This window comes from Leptonychotes weddellii, chromosome 14 (genome assembly GCF_054177405.1).
Source record: "Leptonychotes weddellii isolate Sample4059 chromosome 14, ASM5417740v2, whole genome shotgun sequence".
In the NCBI taxonomy this organism is placed as follows: Eukaryota; Metazoa; Chordata; class Mammalia; order Carnivora; family Phocidae; genus Leptonychotes; species Leptonychotes weddellii.
Window position 1 is genome coordinate 1,295,278 of NC_138382.1, and position 8,402 is coordinate 1,303,679.

Genomic DNA, 8,402 nt, shown 5'->3' on the forward strand with positions numbered 1-8,402 from the left:
TCAGGCTGCACACTCAGCAGGGAATCTGCTTAAGTTTCTCCCTCCCTCTCCCTTTGCCCCTCCCCCCAGCTCGCTCTCTCTAATAAATAAATCTTAAAAAAAAAAAAATCCAGAAATAGTTAAAGACAATAAAGACCATCAGTAATTCCAGAGCTAACTGATGTTTAAGACTTACAGGGTCATGTCATACACATACTTTTGTAACCTTCTTGCTTAACAATATAACTCTCGTAACTTCCACGTATCAATAGAGACCTACTTTACCATCATAGTTTTTCATGGCATGCTTAAGTGATGACTATGATGAACTTGGAGAGGGCTGTGATTTGTATTTATTTGACTACTAATGAGGGCCACCATCTTTTCACATTTATTGGTCATATTTATGTCTTTTGTGAATTGCCAGTTCATATCCTTTGTCTCTATTTTAATGGACTGTCCACTTTTTTCCTATTGATTTGAAAAGAAAATCCACATTACATATTAAGGTTAACATACTAGCACTTCTATAGTTATGTGCACCAACACTAAGTACTGGTAATGCAGACTCACCTAAACCTTAGCTAAGTATTACTAGAATCCCCATGTTACCCTTCTTAGGCACAGAAAGGATAAGCAGTGTGCCCAGTGCTGTGTCGTGGTGCAGTCGGGGAAGACAGACCTGGGATTTAAACGCAGCGTCGGGTTCAGGTTCCTGCTCTTAACTGCTAGACGTTTTAAATAATGTTTTGCCAGTTACAGATTTTACAAAATTGTTTTTCCAATTTGTCACTGGCCTTTTAACAGGTTTTTTTTTTTAAATTGGTTTTTCACATATACGGTCGTATCCATTAATCTTTTCCATCAGGGACTCTGGAGTTGCTTGGTTGGCCGGGACTGGAAAGCAGCGCGTCATGTATTTCATGTGCACTTTCCAAAGTTACAGGTGAGTACAGAAAATGTCAGAAAGGCTCACAGTGCTATGGGGCTCCTAGTAGACGTCCCCGACAGCACACGGGCCCCGGCCTGGGCCGCGCGGTCGAAGGGCAGGGCACCTGCTAACCGGGTGCCCGGCGGGCCCCCGCACGAATCCAGCCAGGTCAGTGGGCTCGCGCCCCTCCCGGAGCACCTCCTCCTCCCAGGAGTCCTCCCGGAATGCGGCCCCGCTTTCAGGCCCAAGCTCAAGCGTGCCCTCCTCTAGGTTCCCACGAAACAGCCTCTCGCCTCGGGCACGCGTGGCGGGCAGCACTGCGGGAGCTGCGAGGTGTGAACGCACTGGGCAGACGCGACCCGCTCGATTTCACACCGAGTTTCCGCGCGCGGGAAGGAGCCGCGCGGGCCCGGGGGCGGCTCCCGGGGCAGACCCACCGCACCCGCAGCTGTCCCGCGCGCCCCGGGTCCTGGCCCGGGAAAGTCGCAGCGCAGGCGGCAGCTCCGCCGGACGTTGACTTGAAAGCGGGAACATTAAGGCTCGCTTTGAGAAGCGTCCGAAGACAAGACTCTTCAAAGCTGGGACAGCCCCCAGAAGCAACCGCCTCAGCCACAGGCTGGTAAACTGAGGCACAGCGGACAGCCCGGAGGCCGGGCGCACGGACGCCCAGCGCGCCCTCGGCGCCACGTGACGGCGCCCGTCCGTCACGCTCGGGGGGCGGGGCGCCGCCGCCACTCTCCGGCTCGCCCAATAGGAAGCGGGGAGCGGGCAGGGTAGGCGGGCCCGCCCGTCCCTCCTCCGGCCGCCCAGCGTGGGGCGGGCCCAGCCGCCGCCCTCCAGTGGTGTCCCGACGAGCCCGGCTAGGCCGAGGCGAAAGGGCGAGGCGTACGTCAGTCAAGCGGCCCGGCCAATGCCCTCGCGCGCTGCCCTCGCGCCCGCCCCCGCCCCGGCCTCCCGGCGCCCGCGCTGCTTTCCCTCAGGCCGCCGCGGCCCGCCCGCCCGCGCTTCCATCCGGGTCCTCGCGCGCGACTCTCGGGCGGTGGCGGGCGGCGGGCGCGAGGGCTGGGTCGTCCCCGTGGAGGGAGGTGGCGGATGGAGGCCTCTTCTGCGAGCTCGAGGTGGGTACGAAGACGGACGGCGAGCGCAGGCCCGTCGCCATTTTCCTTCCCTCCGAACTCTAGTGGCGGTGGGAGAGGGGAGTGCTGCGGAGGGGCCGGCGGGGGCCCGGAGCCGGGGCGGGTGGGTGGTGAGCGGGGGCGGCGGCAGGCAGGCAGGCGGGCGGGGGATGGGCGCCGCGTGGCGCGGTCGGCTGGCCCCAACCCCCCTCCGCTTCCCGCCCAGCGCCTCACGGACCGGGGGGAGGGGTCATTCTTCACATTCTTCACCCCGCCCCTCCCCCCGCCTCAATCAAACTTGGGCGGGGGAAGTCCCGCCCCCGGGGCGCGCCCATTGGCCGGCGCCGCCTCCCGCTGTAGCGTGACTGGCTGTGGGCACAGCCGGGTCCCCTGACGTCACTTCCGCTATCAGGTTTGTGGGCCGGGGAGACCTTGGCCTTGGGGGCTGGGATGCAGGAGGGAAGGTAGGAAGTGCGGGGGAGGGCCGGCGCGGGCGGACGCGGGCGGGCCCTGGGCTGGCTCTCTGCCCCTAATCCGACCGGCCGAGCGCAACCTCGGTCCCCGAGCAGCTGTGCGGCCGGCCCCGCCGCGGCGGCCGTCCTTGGCGGGGAGCGGGGCGGGCGGCGGGAGGAAGTGGGATCCCGGGGGGCGGTCTCGTGCGCGGCGACCCTTCCCCGCTGGCGGCCGCACACTCGGACCCGGGCCGCTCGACCCGCACGCGGGCTGGCCAGGGTCCGTCCACGGCAGGCCCCGGGTGAGGAATGGGTAACCTTTCTGTCCTTGGCCCGCGATGGCCTTGGGTGTCCAACTTTTACAGTAAGGCCCGGCCCCCTGCCTTGGGTGTCGGAGGGGAGGGTGTGCTCGGTGCTCCGGCCCTTCCTTCGGTGGCGGACTTCTCCCTGCGGGAGGGTCGGCCCGCGGAAGAGGACGTCTAGGCCGCGGGGCTGAGATGCCCGCCGCAAATTAGGAGACCGGACGAGCGTGCTGCTTCCTGGGCGCTCGGTTCCTAAAGTTAGCAGCTCCCTGAGCAGCCCCTGCTCTTGTTTCTGTTGGCCTGAAAGCCATGCAGTAGTACAGGAAGATTAATGTTAGGGTTTAGACTTGTATGTAGTTTCGTCCGTATCCAGGTTTTTTGCTGGCTGGCGGTTAGGTTCATTTACGGTGTGTTCAGGGAGTGTGTGTAGTTAAGGAAGGAAAGCTAGTGGTTGCTTTGAGTGGGTTTTGTGAGGGTGTTTGATTTATTATACACAGTCTTGAAGCTTTTGAGTTTGAGAGTAGACAAATGTTTTCATAGTTAGAAAATGTTTTTCTTTATGTTGGAACGGCTGTGGGTCCTTCCCTCTTCTCCACTAAGCTCAAACTGTTGAATTTGAGAGACTCAAGAATTAGGCAGGTGTGAGGGAAACAAAATACCTGCTCATAAATAAGAGGAAATTTGTAAATGAGTTCAGACTTCTAGAATGAAGAGATGAATATTCTACGAGTTGGTCTTGTTTACTCCTTAAGGGCATTTTATTCTTGTTAGCATGAACTAGAATTTCTTGGTTTAGAGTACAGCCCGCCTTTTGGATATTTGTGCCTTTTCTTTCAATAGTGAACAGTAATAGCTTTCCTAATAGTAGGAATTACTCTGTATTAAGAGCTGTATGCCATTGTCTCAGACTGTAGGTCTTGACTGTTGAAATCACTAGTGGGTGATGGTTAGAATTTTTAAAAAACTAGAATAGAAAATATTAATGTGTTACATGAAACTTGATTCAGTTATATGCACATACATTCCTGTAAAATCTCTTTTTCTGGGGGTGTCAAAAAAGTTTGAAAAACAGTAGTTCTAAAGGGAAGGTTTCTCACAGTACTGGTCTTCTGCAAGGAATACTAAAAGCCCTGTTAATTTATCACTTAGAATTTTTAATATCCTGAGAAGCTTTTATTTAGACAGTAAAGGATCCCAGAATATTAATTCCAGTGATTTCTTTTTTTTCATCTCTAGATGAGCATAGAAGAATCTGGATCCCCAGTAATGAGTTGTCAACATTGCCTCATGTGACCTCAGCACTGGAGTCAAGGAGGCCTGGTCACTTGTGCCCTTTGCCTGTGTGGGTGTTCTAAGCATTGCACAATCACTTAAGAGTGGACTTCATTAAATAACCAGATAAAATGAAAGCCACTACACCCTTTTTTGGTGCCAGGTCTTTGAAATCTAGAGTGATTTTACAGTTACAGCACATCTCTCTCTGGGTTAGTTGCAATCTAGTGCTCAGTAGTGACAAATTGCTAATGGCTACTGAGTGGCTAATGTAATTCTAGTGGATTGTCTAGCTGCTTTTTAAACATTAGCTTTCTGTAGCTGTTCGCAGTTTCATATTATCAGCAGAAATGTTCCCTCTCTCTATAGCCTCATCTCAAACATGAGGAAATTGCATCAGGTGATTTCTTAGGCTCTTTGTAGGTCTAAGATTTAAGTTTTCTGAGGCAGCTGACAACTACACTTCTGTTAAGTGTTACTTTTGCTTCTCTAAGAATATTTCAAGAGATTTTAGATGATGTTTTAAAAGGACATAATAAGGATGAATATGATTTGGGATCATTTTGTTCTGTTAAGAAACCATTTTTTGCTTTGTGTCAGTATTCATTATCAGGAAGTTATACCAGCTTTCTGTTCACTTGGGAGGTTTGTTTTTATTTGGTCAATTACATGGTAGCTTAATGTATAGGAGGGAGCATTTTTCTTAGAATTCACTTTTGTGCAGTGTAGATTATGAATTGTCTACCTAGAATATAGGTAATTGCAGTAAGCTGGAATCTAAATTTAAAAACCAGAACATACCTTTTCTTGGTTTTTGGGGATGTGTAGATAATACAGTGATTTTTCAACCTGGGAACATATCAGTATAATGAAAGACAGAAAGACAGAGATTTTAAAGGATTGAGAAATAATGATGTATATATGAGGACTGTTAAGCAGAACAAGTCACCCAAGTTGTTGAACACTGCCTCACCCTTAGTATTTGCATGCATTGTAGTATTTGTAGCAGAATTTTCTTAGTTTTACAGAGGTAGCATAGAATGCTCTTGTAGTAGCAGGAAGGTTGGCCCCAAAGTAACATGCAGCATTGGAAAATTTACAAAGGAATACCAAGAATTGAGTTGGCATTAGTTACCTTTTTAAAAATTTTCAGAATTGAGGTATTTCATCTAATAGCATCTCAGGGTGCCTGGGTGGCTTAGTCGGTTAAGCATCCGACTCTTGATCTCAGCTCAGGTCTTGATCTCAGGGTTGTGCGTTCAAGCCCTGTGTTGGGCTCCACACTGGGTGTGGAGCCTAGTTTAAAAAAAATAGCATCTGTGTACCTGCTGTATGTTTAAGTGAGTGAAAGGAAATTGTCCTTTTGGAAAATATGACCTAGTATTTCACGATTTAAAACTTGACATGGATCCTCAGTGCAGTGTTTGGTAGGATAAGAAATTGAGATCTTAAAAAAAAAAGAATTGAGATCTTCAATTAGAATTGGGTTAACTTTCATTAGCAAAACTTATTTGTATCTAAAAACATTATTTTGTCAAGTTCACTTGTCAACTTATGTTGATGGAGTTGATCCATTGTTGGAAATACTGCATATGCTCTGTCAAAGGAATGAAAATGTTTTACTATTCAGCCAGCATCAAATAAATTATTTCATTGATGTTCAACTGAATATTTGAGATTGAAGGACATCTTTATGAAGCAGCCAGTATTCGGTTTGATTATCAGCAAGTGAAACAATGATAGGACTGAAGGAAATGTTTTACTTTATTTGTATGGAAGTTTGGCAAAAATGAAATTTATACAACCCTACATAGAAGGGCATATGAGTAAAGGTTTTTAAAAATAAACTTTCTGAGCTACTTTGATAAGAGTATGTAAATTAATGTAAAGTCTAGAAAACTAGACTTGTAGAAAATCAGCATTTTTGCCCAGAACTCTTAATAAGTATGAAGTGTATAGAAGGTAGAGTATGCCTGCTACTGGACTAAGTTTAGTATATTTTAAGAATTTAGAAGCTAGTTTGTTTAAAATACTATCTTTGTAAAATGGTCAAATACAGAGGTGAAATTTACATATTTTACGTCATTAACATGTAGCCTTCAGAATGTATATTCAGATACGTTTTTCGAACCATGATACTTAACCGTTTTGTCATAGGTATTCTTAAAAATGTGATAAAAGTCATAGATTATTGCAGAAAAATTGTATATGCAATTTCTAGGGGTTACTGTAGCCCTTCTTGAAGCCTGCTGTGGATGCAGGTTAAGACCCCTGACTATTGTGATGAGCACTGGGTGTTAAACGCAGCTAGTGAATTGTTGAACACTGCATCAAAAACTAATGATGTACTGTATGTTGGCTAACTGAACATAAAAAAAGAACAACCCTCACTTTAAGGTGTTGGCTGTATAAGTAGTATTTAAATATTATGATATAATATTATACACTATGATTTACTAAAATATAAGTGGATTTTAAAATGTGTTAAGGATTGAATCTTTTAGTTATGGAACCTTAATATAAGTAGAGATAGAGGCAAACAAGCTTATTGATAATTAATAACTAGCCTCTTCGCAGCACATTTTAAATTGACAAAGCAAATTTTACATTGAACATAAGTATTTCTATCACAAGTAAATCTGGGAAAGGAAAATTACTGTCTGAGACAGGTTTTCAACTTGATTTAATTTAGTAAGAAGAATAGTTATGATCTGTTAAGTACTTCTAGGTCATTAAGGTGTTTTGCACATGTTCCCAGTTCTTAAAACGACCCCATGAGGTGTGCATGTTAGTTCCCTAATCGGAGGTGAGAGAACTAAATCTCAGGGAGGTAATGTAATTTGCCCAAGAACACAGCCACCAAGTACCTGCTCAACCCCAAAGTCATTGGCCTGAATTCTTTCTTATACTGCTATGTTCTGAAATCAGTTTATTATCATACATTTGTCCAGATTGAATTGTAACTTTAATGACTAATTTTTAATGGATGAGGAGTAGTTCAAGCTACAGATTGAGGTAGTATGTGAATAAGCATTGAAAGTACGTATAAAAGTGTGTTACTTTCTAAAAAATTTATCAAAGATCAAATTCAGATAGTTTTAACTAATAGCATCTTGTCTAAGAATGTTTTTTTTTTTTTTCAGATTTTATTTATTTATTTGAGACAGCACAAGCAGGGGGTAGGGGAAAGGAAGAGGGACAAGCAGACTCCCCGCTGAGCAGGAAGCCTGATGTGGGGCTCAATCCCAGGACCCCAGGATCATGACTTGAGCCAAAGGCAGCTGCTCAACTGACTGAGCCACTCAGGCGCCCCTTAGTCTAAGAATGTTTTGGTTAACAATCTGATAATTGACGGTTGCAGCTACCAGATATGCAGCATCTATTATGCACTCAGCATTGTACTTGGTGCATTTTGTATTTTATTTCTAATCCTTCTTAACAGTCCTGTAAAATTTGCCAGATTTTTATAAGTTAAAATAACAAATGCCCAGAGATTACCTGATGTAAATTAAATAAATATATGATAAAATAAAAAGCTGGGATTCAGATCAGGTCACTGAAATATACTTTAACTATGGAAGGAGAAATCTCAACTGAAAATAAGCTAGTGACGTACCCCTACTCCTTTCTCTTTCCCAGTAGCCGAGCATTTTATAGTTGTGATTGTGTACATGGTAGGGTTTTTACTTAACCTTATTTCTTAATGAACATTTCCATGGATCATCATAATTCGTAAGTTCAGTCTGAATCTGAAAGCTTGCTTAATTGAACATTGCCTCCTCTCAGGTGTTAGATTTTAGTTTTCAAAATTTGCACTTATCAGTGTTTTCTAGAAAACAGGCCGAGAACTATCAGTGGACCATAAAATCAATTTATTCTGTATAATAAAATAGAAAATATAAAAGTAAGGGATAGTATTGATTTGTGAATGTTAATATTTTATTGTACTAGTATTATCTATAGACACATGAATGTGGTTTAGAAATATGAAATACTTTTCTTGCTATGGATTGTGGAAAGGTGGAAACCACTGCTCTAATCAATAGTAATGCTACATAGTAGCTATCTGTTTCCTCTGCCCCTTGTTCATAAACACCCAACTTTTCAATTATATTTGTGTATGGTTCCCCCCCAAATTGAGCAGCATTTTAATAGCCCTTGGTGTGTAAATTGCCAAATTGCTTTATACCAATATGGTACTTACATTGCTGGATCAAGAAAAACAGTACAGGGCGCCTGGGTGGCTCAGTTGGTTAAGCTACTGCCTTTGGCTCAGGTCACGATCCTGGAGTCTCGGGATCGAGTCCCGCATCGGGCTCCCTGCTCGGCGGGGAGTCTGCCTCTCCCTCTG